The 22,120-nt window shown below is 45.2% G+C and overlaps 2 protein-coding genes across 3 annotated transcripts in view; one reads left to right on the top strand and one right to left on the bottom strand.

The window, feature by feature from the left end:
• Positions 1-9,614, bottom strand: part of INSYN2A (inhibitory synaptic factor 2A) — a 61,290-nt gene extending 51,676 nt beyond the window's left edge. The window contains exons 1-2 of the mRNA XM_030805451.1: positions 9,020-9,614; positions 5,623-5,748 (exon numbers count right to left, since the gene is read on the bottom strand). The gene's annotated coding sequence lies outside the window, so the exon portion shown is untranslated. The remainder of the gene's footprint in view (positions 1-5,622; positions 5,749-9,019) is intronic.
• Positions 1-22,120, top strand: part of DOCK1 (dedicator of cytokinesis 1) — a 544,856-nt gene that overhangs the window by 283,777 nt on the left and 238,959 nt on the right. The window lies entirely within an intron of this gene.

The raw sequence follows: 22,120 nt of genomic DNA, 5'->3' as shown, positions 1-22,120 counted from the left end.
CAGCTGTGGGACATCTGTGGGCTGTTCCCTTGAATCAGGCACATAGAGTTTTGATGGCCTTCAGCCACAACTCCCAGCATTTTGGCTACTCTTAAAGGGGCAGTTGCAGCAACCCCATCCCCTGTCCAGAAGGGAACGTGACAATTCACCCTGGGGCAAAACATGAGCCCAGGCTCGGGCAGGCACCCGAAGCAGGAAATCATACAGTTTCCTGTTCTATGAAGCACCCAACACGTAACACATTAAGTGTTAAACTCAATGAAGAGTCCCATTTCCAGCGAATATTCCTGCGTTTGCCTCTATCTTTTTATCTCTCCAGCACCTCCTTGGAACAGATGCCCTGCTACTTTACAAGCCTTGTGGAAAAGAGAAAGAGAACAGTAGCAAAAGCCTGTGTAGTTCATGAATAGAACTTAGCATCGTAGTGAGTAAGCAGTACTGATGATCTGTGAAATGATTCTCTGTGGACTTGAGCATGCTAAAAAGATCTTGAAAAAGGAAAACATAAATCTTTCCAAAACCTCACATGACCCCTGTATGCTTTGGCCTTCTTGAAGCTTTGGAGGAGAGCATAGGTGTGGATGAAATGGAATCTTTTAAAAGTTTTTTTGGTTTTTGTTTTTGTGTGTGGGTTTTTAAAGACAGCATATCCTGCCACGTAGAAGAAAATCCAGGGGGTGGCTGTCCTCCCACAGGAAGGAGGTAAACAAGCATTTTTCCTTAAGTGCTCTATTCCCTCAGCCTCGCTCCCTCAAAGGCCACACTTGGAGGCCAGGAAGTTAATCCATTAAAAAACAAGGAGAAGAAAGAAAGAAAGAAAGAAAGAAAGAAAGAAAAAGCATATTGGTCTCTACCCCAGTCCAGGTAAATCAGAACTTCTGGAGGATGGAGACTGGGTACCACTTTTTGTTTTAAATACCTAAATAATTTTAATAATGCACATACGATAAAGAACCACTGGCCTTCTTCCTTTATCTTTTTCACCCCTTGTTGTCTTCTATTTCCTGCTGTATCCCCAAAGCTTAGAGAAGTTTGTGGCATATAAAAAGTACCCAGAAATATTGACTGAACGAAGGGCTTAATGAATGAGTGAATGTCACAAGGGAGCAGGGAGGTTGGGCCCCTTCCATTTTTTTCTAGAATGAACCTAGACATCACCCAGGTGTTGGATGATCACCAGCAGATCCCACATAGGCCTGCAGAGTGTCTGTGCCCTGGCCTGGCTGGGCTGTGCTGTGCACCAACAGATGGGGTGGATTCGTGTTCCACAGAGGAGACAGCTAGTGGCCAGTTATTGTCATGGATGAAAATCCAGGTCTTTCACAACATCCATTAATTATGGGATGGCAAATTCCAAGTAAATTGTCACTGAGCAGACCCATAGTACGAATAGGGCATATTCACACTTTTTTTATATTTATATATTTGTGGTTGGAGATGCAAAACATTTAGAATTCTGTTCCCTTCTAGAAATTCCATGGCCTGGGGCAGCTCTTTTCAACCATGGATCTGGGGTTTGAGACCAGTCGTTCGTACATTGACAGTCTTTGCACAGTGAATAACTTTGGATTTTATACATTAGAGAGGGGGTGCTCAAGGTCTTCCCATGCTACCATGGTTTGCTAACATGGTTAATTTCTGGCCGTAGTCCTTAAGAACTGGGGCTTTGAGATGACCTGCTTGGTTTTGAGTTCTGGCCCTTCCCCTCCACTTAATAGCCCAGAACTCCGGGCAAGTGATCTAACCTGGGAGAGCAAAGATAAGAAAAGGTAACACTTGTGTATAACACTCACCACAAGCTAGGTACCATTCCGTGCTTTGTGTATGTCTGAACCTTTCATTCTCCAATCACCCTCTGAAGGAGAAATTACTATTTTTAATAAAGATGGGGAAACAGAGGCACAGGTAGTGGAGTCGCATGCCAAAGGTCACACAGATAGTTACTGGCAGAGCTAGGAGGGCAAAGGAGGACAGCCCGGCCTGGAACCTGTTATCTCAGCACCACGCCGCACTCCACTGTGAGCTGGGTCAGGGCTCAGGTGGTCGGCTCCTAGGAAGCACTCACTACACAGCCCTGGTGATGAAGTGGATGTACACAAAGACAGCACACCTCAGGATGTGTTGTGCATGTGGATGACACTGGATGCAGGACCTAAGGGACACAAGCTTGAGAATCACCGCCAGAAGGTTCCAACCTTGAGTGGCTGATTAAAAACTGTACTGTTGTCTTAGACTTATACTTTAAAGCTGCATTTGCCAGTGGTCACTCTCACTGACTCTTCAGATACAGTTAGAACTGATGCTTCCACGTGGAATTATTTTAAATAATTACTAGGAGTGAGTTGGGGTCCAGTCTCTGGCACTCACTCAGTAGTTGACCTACCCAGTGCAGTGTGGGGCCAACCCTGCCAATGAGCCTGGGCACTCTGTCTGAGGCTCCAGTGTCCAGCCACCTGCTAACTTATGTCATTCAGCCTCATCCTGGGTGTTTTTGCCACATGGACAAATCTGATATATACAATAAATAAAGTAGATATATATTCAGAATAAATATTATATAGCAAGACTAAAATATAAATAGCAAATGCAAAACAAATTAAATGAGGATGTGAATGACTTCAGTGAAGCCACTGAGCTGACAACTACCTTTAAAACAAAAACAGTAAGTAATTGAGAAATGCAGGTATCATTGGGCAAGAAGTCAAATGAAAAATATAGTTTGAAAGTGAACAACATATTTTCAGCATTCCTTTAATTTCACACACTACGTTTGCACATGGCACATTAAGCTATGGGAGTCTCAAGCGCATGGTTAAGTGGACACTGTGCAATGTGATTTACGCAAGGAAAAAAGACAAAAATAATCTTTATGCAGTACTCTCATTGATTTTTAAAATGATAAATTGGTGGGTCTGGCACAGAGATCAATGGAGTTGAAGTCACGACGTCAAACTGAGATGTGAGGTTAAGGCTGAGAGACAGACATCTCGTTCTCTCATGCTGGCCCAATGAACTCTCCAGTTTTTTTGGTGAGCTCTGGTGAAAACTCTTTTTAACCCAAAATGTCAGCATTTGGGTTATAAGAACATTAATTTATCTGACTGCAGTGAGATACATTTGCTCAATTCTCCTTATTTGCTTCTTTTACCCTAATACTAGGTCACCAAATTCAAAGACATTCTCTCTCTAAAAACTCAACTTCTACCCAACTGAATTTTCACCAAAGGAATTGCTGAGGTTGAGTTTGGTGGTAAAGAACCCAACCCTTTGGTGCTTTTTTTCTTTTCTAAAACACTGCATGGCCAGACGTCAGTACTGTTCAGCCCTGGAAGCCATCTTCCTCTTTACTGCCTTCTCACAGTGTTTCCTTTAATTCCTGCTACACAAAAAGTTACAAGTGGAAATGGAAGAAAACAGTTCTTTCCCAATCTGGAATCCCTGAGTTGGTAGCAAAATCACTGGCTAGGTTTGTGTTAGTAGCCTCAATTAAATATTTATTAAGCACCTGTTATAGATAGTACTATGCTTAGTCATTTAAGGATTTGCGTTGTGAATCGCTTCATCCAATTTCCTCCTATTTCAAAGTATTTCTTGTGGACATTCTAGGAGGTAAGAGATAATGAAAAACTTATTTTTTAAATAATATTTCCAGTTGAAAATTCACACTCAAATATTTAATAGAAATCCTATCTTTTCCCCCCTTCCCGCTGGCTCCCAGACTTCTGTTTCCATTAAAATCCCCCACCGCCTTGCTGGCCTTGGGTACCATCTTTAATCCCTTCTTTCTATCTTGCCACATTACAAAGACTTGTCTGCCAGAAGGTTTTTCTCATAGCTGCCCCCTAACTTACTTCCAAGTGCTACTGAGACTGGCACATTGTCACCTGTGACACCTTCTCAACTGGTCTCCAACTCCTCTCCTCTGGTTTGCCTCTAGTTATACCGCCTTAATCTTCTGAGAATATATGTTCTTGTTTCAAACATCAAGAGAGGACCCTCTTGCCCTGCTGGTTCCTCCTCAAACTGACTCCAAACTGTGCCTCCACTCTCTGATTCCAGCACCTCAACCTTTGCTAAATGTCACTTCTCACTCTTCCCATACAAGTCTGTAGCCCTGAGCACCCTACCACTTGGCTTAAGCTCCAGGACTAATGTCTGCTGGGCTCAGGAGTGCAATCTCAAGCATCACCCACGAAGTCAGCCAGGGCATCACTCTCTGCCTGTAATCTCCTATCCTGATTCTACCTGGGAGTCTTTAGGCTCCTGCCACTTCCTTGCCACTTCCTCCCCTCCTCCTGGACTTGAGCTTCTTGGAGTCCTCTCACTTCGTCTTGTAACACCTTACACATTGCCTTGGCCACTGCTGCAACAGCTCAGTACATATCCACAAATCAGAAGTCCTCTCTGAACAAAGCCATCTGCATATCCCATCTACCTTCCCTATGCTTGCCCCATTTAAAAATCCCAGGTTTTATATCTTTGCAACATTCTTAAGGATGCCAAAATCACTTACTACAAAAATAAGCAGATTTCACTGTACAAAATGCAGGTACTAAGAGGTATCTAAAATGTAACCACTAAGTACACATAGAAAAGATTTTTAAAAACATGAAGAAGGACAATTGACAAATACAAGATCCTTCCTAGAGAAGAACAAGGGTGGGGGATCTCACATCACCAGTGGAATGACCTAGAAACACAGAGACTGCTGAATTTCATTAAGGTTGTATGATATAGCCCCATGCTGCCTCCTCAACTGAACAGCTGTAAAAGGGCCCTCATGCCATCAGCCTGTGCTTTTTCCTCTTTCTCTCTGGGTTGTGCCTGTCCATGGAACCCCTGCTTTGGGATATAGCTGTGATCATGTCTACTGAGATGGAGTGAGAGCAACTTTTATTTGCAAGGCTGCCTGTAGTATTTTCAGCATTCCGTAGCCTCCTTCCCATGTCTCTCATATGTTGTAGTTTACTGCATTTCATTTCATGGCCAAAGCTAGATTATTAAGGACTGAACTGGAATTTTCCATATTAAGTAGAATATAAACTTCAACAAGCATTTTGATATGCTGGGTTTTTTGTTTTTTTGTTTCTTTACCATTCTATTGGATAGAATAGTATAATTCATATGAATGTATGCTGTAGAGAGATGTAAGAATCTCGTCTTTTCTTTTTTTGCTCAAACTTCCTAACAGCAGGATAGTGTGGGAAAGAGAACACGTGTTGTCTGTGGATGTGCAATACTTTGAATAAACAGTTCAGTGCTCTATAAAATAAATACTCAAAAATAATGACTTTGGGGAGAGTTATTTCCAAATCCCTTTGAAATATGTTGTTAGCCAAAAGGTTTATAGAGTAATTTAGAATCATAATTCCTGCTTGTCCCTAATATCTGCTGTTCTGCATTCAAGTTAATTTTCTCTCAGTCCCAGTTAGAGTTGGGAATATATACTCAGCAGAAAGAGACATAGTTGTCAGGTTAGAATGTTTTGTTTTTATTCAGATAGTGATTTGTCATCTGATAGCATCTTTGTATACCTCAAAGTCCCTCAACCCATTCATTATGGTTTGAATAATGTCTTAAGCACATATGACTCAAATGCACACTGAATATCCTGTGACTTACAGTAGAGGGGTCTCTGAAAGGACTTGAATTTGGAGCCAGGAAATGTCTCTGAAGTTATAGTTTTTCTCAGTGTGAGAGGTAAGATCCTTGGTTGCCTGGAGATACCTTAGTTAGTGCCTTCAGGATCTGAAACAGACACATTATCACACATGGTCCAAAGGTTCAAACCTATACTTTCATGGCTTAGTGCTTAACACAAGACATTGTCCAAACAACTTGTTTACAGCAATCCTGTCAGGGATTCCTGTAGTTTGGTTCCTGCAAGTCTGTATTCTGTCCTTAATGTATAAGAACAATGTACATTTTAAATAAACTGATTAAAATTCATGAAGTTTCACTACATACGTATCATAGGTTAGCTCCAGTATTAGAATAAAGACTTCTCTCAATGTTTGTATGAGAATTTCATGGTAATGAAAGTGTCGTCATGTAGTATCAATCATATTAAATTTTGCATTAAAATATCGAAGTCACCCCATAATGTTATGAAATATTAAAATCAAATATGTGAGGAGACAAAAAAGGATCTGCTTCATAAATCATGCCAGCTAATTTCTGGTTGGGGAACGTAGGTCTCCAACCAGTGGAATTACGGTGGGGAGGGGATGTGGTGCTTCACATTTATGAAGGACTGTTGAAAATGACGATGACACTGGTTTTATCTGGGGAGTTTTTATGACCTCACACTCCCAGAATGATGGTGGTTTGCCTCAAGTATGTAGAATGTGCCTGCCTTCCCAACTGAGCTTCTTGGGTGCTATGGACGGGTTGAACAGCATTCTTCACAAGCATTAAAATCCCTGGTGAACCTGTCACTGCCCTCCTATGTAAATGTCTGACCACAGAGCTGCTGCTTTGGGAGGTAGCTGTGATCGTTTCTGTATCATGAGTCTCTGAGAAGCGTTAAGTCACCTGCTTCTCATATTCCAGAGTTCAGTAGTTGTGTCTCTAAATGAGATAGCCATGGCTGGGTGCAAACAAGAGAATACAAATGTCTGCGTGAACGGGTCTGTCCTGCCGCTCCGCTGCGATCCATTGTGATTTCTGAGAATCATTTTGATTTTTGGACTGCTTAATGTGTAGGAGTCTTCCTTGTAGATGAATGCCTTTCACGTACAGGTCTTTCTCTTATTGATTTATTTAAAAATTTTTCCCTACAGAGGGAGAAACAAAACACAAAAATTCCCTTTCCTGCCACAGGGGAAAACAACTGTGGCAAAACAGAGAAGCCCCCGAAGTAAACAGAGTATTAATAGAGTACCCAGCCTCCCACAGAGCTTGCAGAAATCTCATTGTGCAGACATGGAGCTTCCCAGCTTTTGCCTTGTTAGCCTATTTCTTAACCAGTAATTCTGTTTCTTAATAGGATAAAGGGCCTGACTTACACGAAAGCTCAAAGTCTTAATCACAATGATAAAATACAAAGTCATGGCAACTGTAATAAGTTTAAAGACATTTAGCTTTTCAAGGACATCTTGTCTTTAAGAAAAAGTCTTTCATTTAGCTAAAGAAATTAAACTGAACTGTTTAGTCTTTTAAACAAAATGATGAGTTTAGTGAAGAAAACAAAACTCTCCATGGCTAACGTAATTTATGCAAAATCATGCAATTAGTGATAGCTGTGCTAGACTTTTTTTTTTCTTAACCAAATGCGCCTCTAATAAAACCATCGTGAGGAGCAGTGCCATCTAATGTAAGTAGTAAACATGGATAGTAAATGATTAATATCTGGTGAGGCATGCAGATGGCAGGACTTCCATTTTTTCTTTGAGCTCCTTGTGCATGTTTGCTAATCATTCTTGCAAAAAAATTGCAAAGATAAATATGAACTTTCGAAAGTTAACACTCAACAGGATATGAATGTAAGAAATAGCACAGTGTGGGGGAATAGTAAAAACCAGCACTTTCCGCCTCTGCATAGTGAAATGACGGTAACTTGCTGTAGCGTAAGCTTAATCAGGGTTATATCATGTTCATGTATGTACTACTCTGGGAATGGCCCGGGTCTTGTGAGTGGTATTTTTTAATCAAGTACCCAGCCAGCGCAGTCACCCTGACAGTCTCCCCACTGAGATATGGAAAGGTAACCCTGTAGCAAGTCCTAGTTTAGGGGAAAGCGTTCAAGTGCACAGACGTCTACCCTGTGCTATCCTGAGCTGTAGTCTTCTGAAATGATCGCTTGGCTTCCCAGCCAAGGCAGGGCTCCCCCAAAGTTCATTCCCACTCTTGCAGTTTCACCTCGGGATGCTTCCGCAGAATTTCAGTGCCTAAGCAGACAAGGTCAAAGTAAACCGCTTCACCGCTGCTTCTGGCGCAGGGGCCCAGAGCGCGTCCAGCTCCCCGGCACAGACCAACAGCAGGAGAGGGGTCCGGGCGGGAGCCCTGGGCTGTAGATAAGCAAAACGCACCCATTTTCTCTCCTATTTACTCCAGAGGCACCTCTCCTCCCCCACTCCTGGCATCTCTTTATCACTGGCTCCCTCTCCCTGTGGCATATTTTTGGGTAGTAGAATGCTGAGGTCACAGGGAGCGGCTCTTTATCCAAGCAGTGGGGACATCAGCCTGGAGCCCTGAACCAGCAAGATGCAGGCTCTCGCTCTTGACTTTGGGCTCCAGGAGCTGCCCCGGCCCCGGCCCCGGGCTGCCCGCGGGCTCCCTCCTCTCTCCTGCCCTCGCCCGCCAGCTCGCCCTCTCTGAGGTCTGCAGCGTTGGTTGGTTTCCCACGCCTGTCCCGGTCTGACTCGGGATGCCAGGCACCCGGAAGCCCCGCGGGCGCCGACCCCAACCCGCAGCCCCGGGAAGGTGCCAATCCCAGCGAGTGGAGGAGACGGGCATTTCTCGTGGGCATCTGCCTTCACTGCTGCTCGCGCCTCTCCTCAACGGCCGGCGTCAGGGCCCCTCTGCTCCAACCCATCCCCCCTCCCCGAAGTTAATCAACCGTATTTGTACTTTCCAGGGCGCTTTAGTTTGGAAAATACTTAAAAGCCTCGAAACCTTCCGGGGAGACGGCCGCCCCCGGATCCCCCAGTTCTGCCTGGCTAGGGCCGTCGGGCGCTCACGAAGCTGTGGCGTCTGTCTGGAACCCACATCGCAGAGGCGCAGCCCCTCTCCTCCCTGACGTCGCCAAAGTTGCCAGACGCCCCTCGGCGACCCGGTCGCGCCAGATGCAGTTGCATAACCTCGCCCCCCACCTGCGCCCGCACCGTGTCCGCTCCCGGCTGCCCCGGGATGTCCCGGCCCCGGGAGCCGCCGAGTCTCCGGCCAAGCCGGTTTGGGGGCGAGTGCGTGCGCCCGAGTAGGGGTCGGCACCCGTCCGAGCGGTGCTCTGCCCGCGGCCAAGTACGACGGGCGCGTTGGCGCGGGGGCGCGGGAGGAGGGCACGCGGGGCTCCGCTTACCTTCCGCTGCTTACAGATAAGTCGAGGTCGATGCAGCGCCTGGCTCGGGCATGTCTCGCGGCGGACCCTGGCAAGCCTGGCGCGGCACGGAGCACTCCGGGCAGGGCATCCGCGGCCAGACTCGCCGGGCTTGCGCGGAGGAAGGCTCGGCTCCGGGGACTTGGCCCGCTGCGCGCCTGCTGCCTGCCCCCTCCACCGCTGCCGGCCCGGCCCTGCTGGCCCGGCCGGCCCCCGCGCCGCAGCTCGCGTCGCTCGCGTCCCTCCGGCCCCGCTTAGCGACGCGCGCGGGGAGGCAGCGGCTCGGCCAGCTCCGGGGACGCCCGCGCGCTCGCTTGCTCGCGACGCGGCGGAGCCAGCCACAGCCACCCGGCTTCGCGCTCCTCCGATGTCCTCATTTACTGCAATTGTCTTCGGCGAGATCTCAGAGCCAGGGCCAGGAGGCGGGGGCGGGGCGGGGGAGGGAGCTGGAGGGAAGTCCTTGCCGCTGCTCCAGGTCCCAGCTACTCGGCGGAGCCGGGCGGCCAGAGGCGAGGGCGCCCGGAGCCGCGCGCCTGCCGCCTGTGCGCCCGGCTGGCACCGAGGCGGGCGGAGCCCCGGGCCCCGCGGGGCGGAGGTGGGGCGGGGGCGGCGGGGGGCCGGGTCGGGCCGCGTACGTGGGGTGGGGGATCGGGAGGGAGTGGAGGAGCCCCCTCCCGCCGCCGCCTGAGCCGGAGGAGGAGGAGGAAGAGGAGGAGGAGGTGGAGGGAGCTGCCGCCGGCTGCCGCCTGCGCGCGGGGCTCCACCACAGCGCGTCCTCCGGGTTTCTGGGCTGCAGGCGGCGCTGCATGGCCCGGGAACTTGTTGAGTCTACCCTGGAGCCGCCTCCGGAGCAGCTGGCGGGCGGGGGACTCCGTGTGTTCTCTCAGGGATGGGGGTCGCTGGGGACCCTGCTGCATGACTGTGTGCTGTGCCAGCCAGCCTGGCCCGGCTGGGCTTTGGGAAGCCAGGCGCGAAGGGTGCGGGTCTTGTAGGTGCCTGGCCGCTCACCTGCGGATGCTGCCTTGTAGAAGCAGGAGTTCGGGGATCCTTTCAGTGCGGGCTCCAACCTGGTGTCAGCCCTTCTACATGGGGACAGGAGGTCCTATGAGTGGCCTGAGGACTGAAGTGGGAGGGCCTGCCTGGTAATGTTGCGTGCTGACATTTAGGGACACTCCAGAGCAGGCGCCACTGCCACTCCTAGCCAGGAACCCTACCCCCGTCCAGAGCACACACCACCCACCAGCAGAAGCCACAGCGCAGAGGCTGAGTTCCCTTGTGGCAGAGTAGAATTCTCTTGGGGGAGGAAAAGATCTAGCATGCACACGGAGCTATACCCGCCCTTAATTACCCACCCACCAGAGTATTGGGTGTTCTGAGCTCAGAGCAGCAGACCCAGGGGCCCCTCTGATGCCTGGCAGGCCCTTGGGCCTGGGCCAGGGACTAAGCAGCCAGCCGAGTGCAGGGCTCCTGGCCCCCTGGATTTGCTTCTAGAACGTAATGTAAAATGTAAGTAGCCACATTTATTAGTCTGTTTCTCAGGAAAGGACAGAGAAGTAGTGGACCCCAGGGAAGGGACAGGCTTTGGAGAGGAAATTGGGGGGACAAATGGAAAGTTCTTTCACCCACCCACCTCTCCAGACACATCAGTGGGCAATGAGACCTCTTTGCCTGTACATCCCTGAGTCTCTGCACCTAGCACCAGCTTTGTGCCTGTGGCCAAGCCATAGCTCCATCGTTGTTCACTGAGCTGAACTGAGCCTAACAGTGCCTTATAGAGTGTCTGTTTTTTATAAGTGGCTTTATACGAAATACCTTCTTTGTATGTGGATGCTTTGGGCAGTGTGTCCAGACGTTCCAGAAGAAAAAAAAAGTCTAAAATGTCGTCTATTTCCCTCTTACCCCGCAGCATCCTTTGGTATACAATTTTGCCAGCCTTGGGAATCCAGATATGCCCAGGACAGGAGTCCTGAGCCTGTGGATTCAAACTCTGCCCACCTCACTCTTCTTCTTGTTCTTCTTAACTCAGTTCCCCCAAGCCCAATTTGGCTGGAAAGAGATGCTTAATTATGTGTGAGCAGTATGGAAAGTGCACTCCCCTCTTCTGCCTGGAAGGGGCCTGGGAAGGGAATGTATAGGAGTTGGGGACATTTAAAACCAAATAGGAGAAGATGCCACTCTCCAGCATGTTCCCTTGGGGATGTGCTGTTGCAACTGTGGGCTCCAGTAATTTTCCCAGTGGTCTGGGGGAACTTCCGTAAATCTTACTTTATTGGCAACCCATAAAATTGAAATCTGCCTTCCGTCTTTTAAAGTGACTGTAAATAAAGCTGCCAGGAAACTTGGGCATTGGGCTGGTAGTATCAGAAGGCTGAAGTTTTCCGGGGCCAAGAGTGAAAACAGGTCGACATAAATGCATGCACAGCAAGGCAGTGCTCAGCCACAGGTGGCACTGTGAGCTGGCAAGAAAACAGCTCCAAGGACAGTGCTATCTGAGATTCGCATGATGTATAACTCCAGGAAGAAAATGGAAAGCCGCAATTGGCAGGTTAGAAAATCCACTTATATGAAGAAGAGAGTATAACGGAATTCTGTAGCATCATCAAGACTGCTTAGAGTTGTTCAATTGTGTAGTAGACTTACAGTTGTTTTGCTAAGTCTATTAAAATCATTGGCATCTCTTCTTTTTTTTGAAGTAAGAAACCATTTACGTATTGTATTACTTAAGTACATGTCTTCAGCATCACAAATCAAAATATTGGTGAAAACTTGCCTCACCATACCTTTGGCTCTGGAGAGATATTCCACATGGGTGAGATGTGTGTCATCATGCTCCAGACTTTAAAGCAAGCATCGTGCTGGGGGCTGGCTGGAGAGAAGGGAGTTTCAGCCATCTTCCTGCCCACAGATCTCTCTTGCATTTTTTTTTTAATAGATGGGATGTAGGCATATTTTTAGGGTCTAGAATGAGTCAATATGCTCGGCTTCCGCAGGAAAAAAAAAGTGAAACTTGATAGAAAGATTCATTTAAGGAATCAATTGGTATTGGCTTTTTATATTTTGCTTAAGATTTTTGTTGAAAAGATAGACTTGCAAAGGAGAAAATAGCTACTTTTCAAGTGGGATTTCCTAAAAGCAGAGGAATAAAGATAAAGGAAAGTTCAAGACAGCTAACTAAGTAAAATATCCAAGTCTCTCTTCTTTTGCCTTCTTCTTGGAATTGTGCAGGGGTTGTACAGAGAATTGCTGGAATTCCACCCCTATGGTATAGTAAGTTTGAGGTCTCAATTTCCACGTAAAAAAGTCAAGAATATACAAGTCAAAGATGTTCAAGAATGTTCATAACAGGTTTATCTATATCTGTTCCAAACTGGAAATAATCCAAATACCAGTCAACAGTAGATAAAGATTTCTTGGTTCTTCGTATAGTGGAATACTAGACAGCAACCCAAAACACTAACTGCTGATGAATGCTTTAGCGTGGAGGGCTTCTACAAAGCTGCAGAACGAAGGAAGCCAGATGCCCAGTGTTTATGACATGATTCCATTTAGATGAAGTCCAAGAATGCGACAAAGTTATCAATGGTGGAAAATATCAGAATGGGGATTACCTTTGAGGCATACTCGTTGCCCGGGACCACAGCACCTTCACTGGTGCTGGATCATTCTGTCTCTTGCACTAGTTGCTTATGCAGTTTTCCACATATATAGAAATTCATGGAGATGTTTCCTGTCTCAGTGTGACCCCATTTGTCTGAGCATCATCACTGTGTCATTGCAATGTCCACACGCATGCTCCCCAATAACCCTCACCCCTCAATGAACCAGCATATCTGTCAGTGCGATTAACCTGTATCCTCTCCAGTGTGCAAGTCAGGAGAAGAGAAAAGCGTCTGCAAACTAGCAGCTGCCGAAGAGGAGCCTTCCGGTTTAGCTGCACAGCAGAACTTCCTTCTTTAGGGGGCTGCCGATGAAACGCCTGCCCTCCCAACTGTCCGATGTGGCTATGACAGAGCTCACTATGGACATGAATTTTTCTTTCCCATATCTTTGTTACACAGAAGGGGTCCCGATCCAGATCCCAAGAGACGGTTCTTGGATCTCACACAAGAAAGAACACAGGGCGAGTCCACAGTGCAAAGTGAAAACAAGTTTATTAAGAGAATAAAGTCGTGAAAGAACAGCTACTCCATAGACAGAGTGGGACAACCAAAAGTAAGAGGAGGGATGCGTCCAGCCTAGGTACAATACTCATATATATGGGGAGCTCTGCTCTGCTGCAAGGGTTTGTGATAAAGGATTAAATTTCTGATTATTATATTTTGCAAGAATCGATAGTATCTGTTTTTGGTTTTGGTTTTTTTTTTTGGAGACAGAGCTTTGCTTTGTTGTCCAGGCTAGAGTGGCGTGATGTCGGTTCACTGCAACCTCCATCTCCCATGTTCAAGCAATTCTTGTGCCTCAGCCTCCTGAGTACCCTGTAACCACGCCTGGCTGATTTTTTGTATTTTAGTAGAAATGAGGTTTCACCATGTTGCCCAGGCTGGTCTCTAACTCCTCAGCTCAGGCAATCCACCCATCTCAGTCTCCCAAAGTGCTAAGATTACAGGTGTGAGCCACTGCGCCCGATATTATTATCTTTAAAGTAAAATTAGGAATGCCTTTGTTCTCAGGATGTCTAGATATTAGGACACTCCCAAGTCTGAGTCTGTTTAGTAAACATCAGCAGTGTGTTCCCTTAACCTTAAACATCTAGAGATGAGGAATGCCTAACTTTCTAAGAATGCAGCCCAGTAAGTCTCAGCCTCATTTCTCTAGTCCTCACTCAAAAGGGAGGCGCTGTGGTTCGAATGCCTCTGACATCTTCATATTCCAGAGAGACTCTTAGATGAGCCCAACCTAAGTCTGTGATGGGCAGGTTACACCTGTCAGTTCAGAAGCTGTGGTAGCAGATCAGCCAGTGCTCAACGCCTACAAGGGAAAAGTAACTCATATCGCCTTCGACCTGTAGGGTCGAGATCATTCACTTGGGGACACTTTAGCCTTGCCTTTCAAGAACAAGACAGACGCAGTGCTCAAGGTGCCCCAGTGGGGCCTCCTTTTCTGCCGAGAAGCCCAGCAGGAAGGCTTTCTGCATCATTCCCCTTGTCATATTCTGCTCGAGCCTTTACTCCCCTCTTTCTGGGCTTATTTCTGGCTTGACTCTTGCTTCATGTAAAGCCCCTTGCCCGTGGCTCTTCCACTGTCCTGGCAGCCAAGCCGTGTTTCCTTCTGGTGGGAACCAGAGCTGTTTCTGAGGTGCTGGTCCCTATTCCAGGGCCGTGCCACTCTTCTGGCTTTCTTTTCCTTTCATCATAAGAAACTAGAGATGGTTTATTGGCCTGAAATCCAAATTTGTTTTGGAAAACCTGAGCATCATGAGGACTAGTTGAGATCCCTGGCTTTCTATGATGCATCATTGTGAATCTAATTTATCTACAGAAATGGAAGGTTTTCCCTTTTGAAAGAGAGTGAAGTAGCTCTAGGTTTTTTTTTTTTTTTTTTTTTTAATGCTCCCTACAACTGAGGCGGTGATGTATGGGAATAAGGAGGAGCAGGCGTGCACCCTGGCTCTCCCCTCTCCCCTCACAATCCCTCATTTTCAGGGCTCTGAGCAAACCCCAAGGCTTTCCCCTCCCAACTGCAGCCTCTCCTTTCTTTTAGGCGGACTCCTGAGGAATGAAACAGAAACCCTTTATTTTGTTGACCTTTATTTGGTCAGTATTGGGTGCTGGTTTCTATAGGGTTTCTTACTATCCCGTTCTCATCACTGGGGAGCCAACCTCTTCAGCACAGGTAGATGGCTCAATGGGCTTGTCTTAATCCTTGCTGGTAAGGTCACCAGTCTCATTGAGCCTGCTGAAGCCACCTTCTCATAAAGCGGCTAACATGCCCACAGAGAGTGACACTTCTGATCAGAACTAGGGCAGGAAGGGGCCAGGCACAGTGGCTTATGCCTGTATTCCGAGCACTTTGGAAGGCCAAGGCGGGCAGATTGCTTGAGGTCAGGAGTTTGAGACCAGCCTGGCCACTATGGTGAAAGCTTGTCTCTACTAAAAATAGGAAAATTAGCCAGGCATAGTGGCGCATGACTGTAATCCCTGCTAGTCGGTAAGCTGAGGCAGTAGAATCACTTGAACCTGGGAGGTGAAGGTTGCAATGAGCCAAGATCGCGCCACGGCATTCCAGCCTGGGTGACAGAGTAAGACTCTTGTCTCCAAAAAAAAAAAAAACTAGGACAGGAAGGGGTAAGAATGGATTTCACACTTGAGTTTCCACCCACCAGTGCTCTGTGCTGGTGCTGGAACCACTGGCTGCCCTTCCCAGGCCTTCTGCCCTGGTGCACAGAAGGCTTTTCTTTAGGGAGCCGCTGCAGGGAGGCCTGGAGTCTTCTCCCAGCTAGGTGGTGTAGGAACTTCCTTGTTTGCCCTCCATCCCCACGTTAGGTTCCACAGGCATGGAAGAGGGATGGGGTAAAGGGGAAGGCAAGGAAAATGGAAGCCTCCTTGTTGTACTTTTTTCCTTCCCCAAGCCCTGACTGAATATGAGACTTAGATGAGAATGATGCTCCACTTCGGTTGTGCGCCTCCAAGGTGCCAGGTACTAGGTCCATTGTGGGTTGTATACTTTGGTTCTTACCAGATAACTGGGCGCTCGATACCGTTAAACTCTCTCCATAGATGTGGATCAGAGAACGTAAATGATCTCTCCAAGGTCACACAGCTAGGAAGGGGTGGAGCCTGGATTCAAATCCAGTTCTGTCTGATGCAACCAGAGGACAGATTCTGACCAAAAATGCCAAATGCTCATGTCAGGCTCTCAGGAAGCTGATGCTACGTCCAGGCTGGCTGGAGAGTAGCTTTGACCATTCTTTTGTCGTCATTAGCCGTCCCTCATTATCTCGCTGTATTAGTTACACTTTGAAATAAAAACAGGCACTGAAACAGCAATATACCCAAATCACTTTGCATTTCGATAGCACTCTAAGCTTCCCCAATATAATTTCAGTGATATTATCACGTTTTCTTCGTTGAATAACAGCTATTAAAATGATTCATCACAATATACGTATCCCATCTATACCACAAGAGGCCACTTCACACCCTTCTGGTGCCATGTATAATGGCATCCTAGTACCATGGCCTTCTAATTATCCTGAACACCTCTTTCGTACTGTCATTTGCTGAGATTCAGTCATAGTGGACAGAATATGTGTTTTTATTTCTTTTAAAGTTGACTGACACACTGTGCATATAATTCTAATTACCTACCCTTGACATTTTATGCGCTCAGTGCAATAAATTATTTTGCTAATTTGGTCTAAGAATTGACGACCTGACTTTAGATGTATTTATTTAGCAGCGTGGCTCATGGGTGATGTGATAGCAAGCTATTGAACATTGGAAAGGAAGCATTTTATTCTTAAACACCAAGTTCCCAATGGGAAAAGTACAGAATTAAAAATAAAAAAATCTCTAGTTATGTTTGATGACCTCTGAGGGCACATAGACTGTCAGTTCCATGTTTTCCGTAAACATTTTTTTTTTTCGTATTATTGAGTCTTTGGAGAATTAAACAGTCTTCACTTTAATTGCACTGCATGGTAGGGCTGCAGATCTCCCTATGTCCAATTCTCCTAATTTGTGTTTTGGCACATTCTGCAGCTGTGCCATACTCTAAATGTGTGTGCACCCCTCACTTCTGGGTTCTCATATATTAGTCCATTAACTAAAGTTAAAGTAAAAAATCAAAAACTTATTTTAAGACATTTCTTATACAATTTTGATTTTTTTTTTTTTGAGATTCAAAGAAAGGCAAGGAATTTGGCTTGTAAATGTTGTGTAATGTTTTTTTCTCTTTTTAGAAAATCCAGTGTCCATAGTTTAAAGTCAATATGGCTAGAATGTTATACAAATGCTCCTGGCTTCATCCACATCCCTGTATCTCGGCAGTCACAGTTCCCTGGCACCTTCTCCCCATTGCCTGGATGGAGGCCTCTGAGTGATCTCCTAGGCCTTCCTAGATTGAGAGGGGAAAGGCAGGATCTTAAGATTCCAGAATATTCATTTCATTTAAGCGAGGGAGGCAGATCCTACAGAGCTTTTTCCCATTTGTGTTCATTTATTGGCTGTTTCCGTGGATTCAAGAAAGAAACTTGAAAATCTGTTTTGTTTTGTTTGGTTTGGTTTTGAGATGGAGTCTCACTCTGTCACCCAGGCTGGAGTGCAGTGATGTGATCTTGGCTCGCTGCAACCTCTGCCTGCCAGGTTCAGGCAATTCTCCTGCCTCAGGCTCCTGAGTAGCCGGGATTACAGGCATGCACCACCACACCCAGCTAATCTTTGTATTTTTAGTGGAGTTGGGGTTTCACCATGTTGGCCAGGCTGGTCTTGAACTCCTGACCTCAAGCAATCCACCTGCCTCAGTCTCCCAAAGTGCTGGGATCACAGGCATGAGCCACCGTGCCTGACCATTTTAAAAAAAAAAAAAATAGAAATGGGCGTTTGGAAATTGAGTCACTCAAAAGGTGAAGTAGCATTGTCCGAGAGATCCTGTTGCTCAGTATAAAGTTGAAAAGAAACCTAAATTCATTTTATTTGTGTTTGCAGTGTGCATCCCAGACATTCGTTTCAGAATTTGTTAAACATTGAAGAAGATCACCTAGGGTTGAGTAGGTAAGAAGTAAATGTGAGTTTGAGAGGCCATGATAGCCGATACCCTCAATGGCTGCTCTTGGCCTGTTGGACAAGCCATCCTTGCACATGACTTGCTGTCCTATGACCCGCCTCCAGATCAGTCACCCTGCCCATTTGACTGTGGGTGGCTTGGCTCTGTTTGATGACCATGAGCGGTAAAGTTACCCTTTCAGTACCATGCCTTGGGCTATCTGAGCTGGATGCCCCTAAGTTCTACTAGAAAATAACATTTATTAATGGTTTTTTTTTCTTCTCTGAACCCAAATATGACAATGAGGAAATTTATTTTAAAGGTACTGATTTCCTTCCCCACAGAGTAAATATTGTCACATGGAATTGCTGATGATACTTCTGAGTCCCTTAAAATAAGACTTGTGATTCATTCACACCATGAAAATGGTAGAGAACCAACATCTTCACCTTCAGATTCATACGTTATTGGCTCTTTCCTTTTTGGTTCGTGGGTGTTAATGAACATTTTCACTCTGGAGCTTTCTCTGCTTCCGACTCCAGCGTGGATGAAGGAGTGCAGCTTCTGGCCTGCCTGGTTCATCCTCTGGGTCTGTCAGCCCTGGGATTGCCACGTTCCGTCTCTGTTGTGGTGGGCGAGTTGCATGATGCATTCGATTTGATATTTTACAGAACCTCTACTGAGAAAATAGGGTAAGCAGATTAAAGCTGAACTCAGACACGTGTTTGGCAACCACCCACTCTTGATGGCGTAAGTGGATGGAGGCAGGTGGCCACAGCAAACACCATGTGGCTTTACGAAGAAATGTTCCTCTTCCATACATTAGGCCTGTGTAAAGTTCCTTGTTGGACTTTTGCTTCTTCAATGACAATACATATTTTGTTAGTATTTAAAGGACATTTTTAAACATTGCTGAAGTGAAATCAGCTTAAATTGCGATTCATATGACAAGTGTTGAAACAGGGTGATGTTTGCCATGAAATTTAAATAAGCTCCGTTAAAGCAGAAATGTCTATATACCATGTAAGACGCAATGGTCTGCCATAGACTTCCCCTATTCTTTACTTCTTGACAAGCATGAATAATCTCTCTGTTTGAATACAGAATAGAGTCAGTTATTTTAAAAGAGTTATCATCTATGGGTATAGTGCACTTTAAGCAAACTCTTTACATGCAAGTATGGCTTACCAACAAGTAAACCTTACCAAATAAATGCTCATTTTGATTAAGGCTACCTTCAGATAGCCACTGTTTATCATGCACTTAGAGGGATTCAGTTTTCCAAAATAATTTAAAAGATGACTTTTTAGAACATCATCTATTACATTGTCATCTACCATATATTCTTCTTCTTCTTTTTTTTTTTGAGACAGAGTCTCACTCTGTTGCCCAGGCTATAGTGCAGTGGTACAAGCTCAGCTCATTGCAACCTCCGCCTCCCAAGCTCAAGCAATTCTAGTGCCTCAGCCTCCCGAGTAGCTGGGATTACAGGCACCCGCCCCCATGCCCGGCTAATTTTTGTATTTTTAGTAGAGACAGGGTTTTGCCATGTTGGCCAGGCTGGTCTCAAACTCCTGACTTCAAGTGATCTGCCCACCTTGGCCTCCCAAAGTGCTGGGATTAAAGGCGTGAGCCACCACGCCCGGCCTACCGTATATTCTTATACATACATATGTATAAGAATATGCATTTACTTAATATGCTATCAATGTACAAACTTGTTTGTTGTGGATTTCTGCACATGTTCCTTGGGTAAGAGAGTCTTGATGTGATTTGCGCTGTGAGAGCAGAACTTAGGTGCTCTATGTTCTCCAAAGTACCCCTCCACCTCCTGGATGGCATTTATTCAGTAGATTCCAGAGCTCAATAAATAAAGAACCTCATGTACTTCCCAAAGAACCAGACACTGTGTTAGCTGCTTTCTACATACGTCTCTTAATTTTCATGTTTTGACAACATTATGAACTATGAAATGTTGATAGGATATGAAAAATCAAGAGCTGGTCTTACAGAATAGTGCAGGATTCCTTCCCTGCTCCATTTTTCAAAGCTTTGCTCCATTGGAACTTAACAATGTGCTGTCTTTCAGCAAGTCTGAAGGTCTTTTTCAATTTAAATGAGCTTATTCCTGTTTTTACCATATCCAACACCCTGCTCCTCCTAATATAAACAGACTCGGTGGCCTATTAACTATTTTACTTCTAATGCCTTCAGTTTCTTCTTGGCGGTGGAGGTGTAATCTCTCCCAAAACCTGCCTGCGCTTCACAGAGATTAGGACTGCAATTGCCAGAAGAAACTGAACCTTTGTGGGCGAAAAAGAAAAATAACAACCTTCCCTCATTCTCCAGTCTTAATTGAGCTAACTCAATTTACGCCAACCAGTTCTTGCTGGTCATAGTACTAGAGCTTTATGAGAATTAAATCCTGATCTCACCTTAATCCTCTAAAATCTCTGTGAAACTGGGCTCTGTTATCAGCATCATTGTGAGATGAGGCAGCAAGCACGGGGCGGTCCCTGAATGTGACTAAGTCAGGAATCTTAGGTAGAAAGCTTTACAAGGAAGTTGGGGGGTGATTAGGAATTGTCTCCAGAAATACCAGATAAACAGTTCAAATTTTAGTGAAGCAAAAGATAGGCATATTTTGGCCTTGTTTAACTTGTACCTGAATGTACCAACAACACTTTTGGAAGACTTGGACGTACTCTTCCTCTTTTCCCAGGAAAATAGGGGAGTATTCATTCCTGTACATGTTGAGAACACGAACAATTCTCGTATTTTAGGGTTGTCTTAATAGGCAACTGACTTTATTATCTACGTGTTGATTGAAAGAATAGCTTATAGCAGGTGTTAAAAGTTTTTCCTAAAGAGCTACATTATAAATATTTTAGACTTTGAAGGCCATAACATCATAACATTTCAAAGGTCATGAAAACCCAACTCTGCTGGTGAAGCAGGAAAGCAGCTGTAGAGAATATGTAGACAAATGGGCAGCTACTGAGTTCCAACAAAACTTTATTTACAACACCAGGAGTTGGGCCAGATTTGGTCCACAGGCTATAGTTTTCTGACCCCTGGCTTATAGCGTAAGTTGTTGGGCAGAATCTTGATACCATATGTAGACCCAAATTTTAAGAATGAATTGATGTGTTTGATTGATCACAGGAGAATTCAGTGTTTTTCCCCTTTGCTTCTTACATACATTACATTGTAGGCTCACCCGGCCTCCTCTGCGATTTGGGCAGAATTAGAGCAGTATATCCTATCAAGGATTACTTCTGGCAAGGGATATCGTGAAGGGGCCATTCATCTGTTAGTGTTTGAGTAAGAAACAGTTCCATACAAACAACTGGGAATAGTAATGTCTTTGTCATTGTGAAGCGGAAGAATTTTGCTGTCTTAGTTATGGGAATACTCCAGTTATGGGAACCAAAGTGCAGTAATTGCTTTAAATGGACGGTCATATATGTTTGGCTCCTTAGTCCAATAATTTTATTCACCACGTTCCCCTGAGAGAAGACTTGATGAGACAATCCTGGACAGTCAGCACTGGATTTTCATCTCCAGCTGATTTAAGTATTTCATGCAACCCAATGGAGTATCTTTGCTGTAGGGTTTTAATACTGGAGCTATTATGATGACTGGTGTAATTTAGTTTCTTGTATTGATAGTTTCCAAACAATTGAGATGAATAGTTAAGTTTCTATAATTGTTCTCTGTAACCATATGAAAAATGATTATGTATTAGCTTAACATGAGTTTTTTCACTAAAATAAGAATCAATAATCAGTTGGTTATCCTTTTGAATATTATATTTAATGCCTCAGATTTGAATATTATCAGGAAGCCAAGATTTCAAGACCCCGTTTCATTTTTTTTAAAACATGACAAAGTGTGACATAGTGAACATTGAGATGACTGAGCTTCATTGTGGATTAGCACCCCACTTTAAAATTTGTCAACACGATATCATCTGTTACATGATATCTAACGTTGAGATATTCTCTAAGATAATAACGTTGAGATATTCTCTAGAGACCTAGGATAAACTTCTAATTTAATTTCCTATTGCAGTATTTTGTGTATTTTGCCTATCATTAAGACTGTGGAGCTTCCTTATTAATTAAATTTAGTTCACTGTGTATATTGCTACCACTTCCCAAGTGGTAGTTAATACAGCCTCTCTTAGTTGATGGCTTTTTGTTTACTAGCGATGAAAAGCTTAACCTACACTGCATTTTTTTCATGTGTGTTTAACCAAAGGAAACATCTTTGAATTTATCTTCTCAATGCATAACTGGAAACACTGAAATTTATTTGATGATCCAGAATCAGTTCCTTGGCTTTTAACTTGATTTCCATCCACAACAAGTAGCAGCT

Source organism: Nomascus leucogenys, chromosome 3 (genome assembly GCF_006542625.1).
Source record: "Nomascus leucogenys isolate Asia chromosome 3, Asia_NLE_v1, whole genome shotgun sequence".
NCBI classification, from domain to species: Eukaryota; Metazoa; Chordata; class Mammalia; order Primates; family Hylobatidae; genus Nomascus; species Nomascus leucogenys.
The sequence above is the reverse complement of the archived record's forward strand: the minus strand, read 5'-3'. Positions and strand labels throughout refer to the sequence as shown.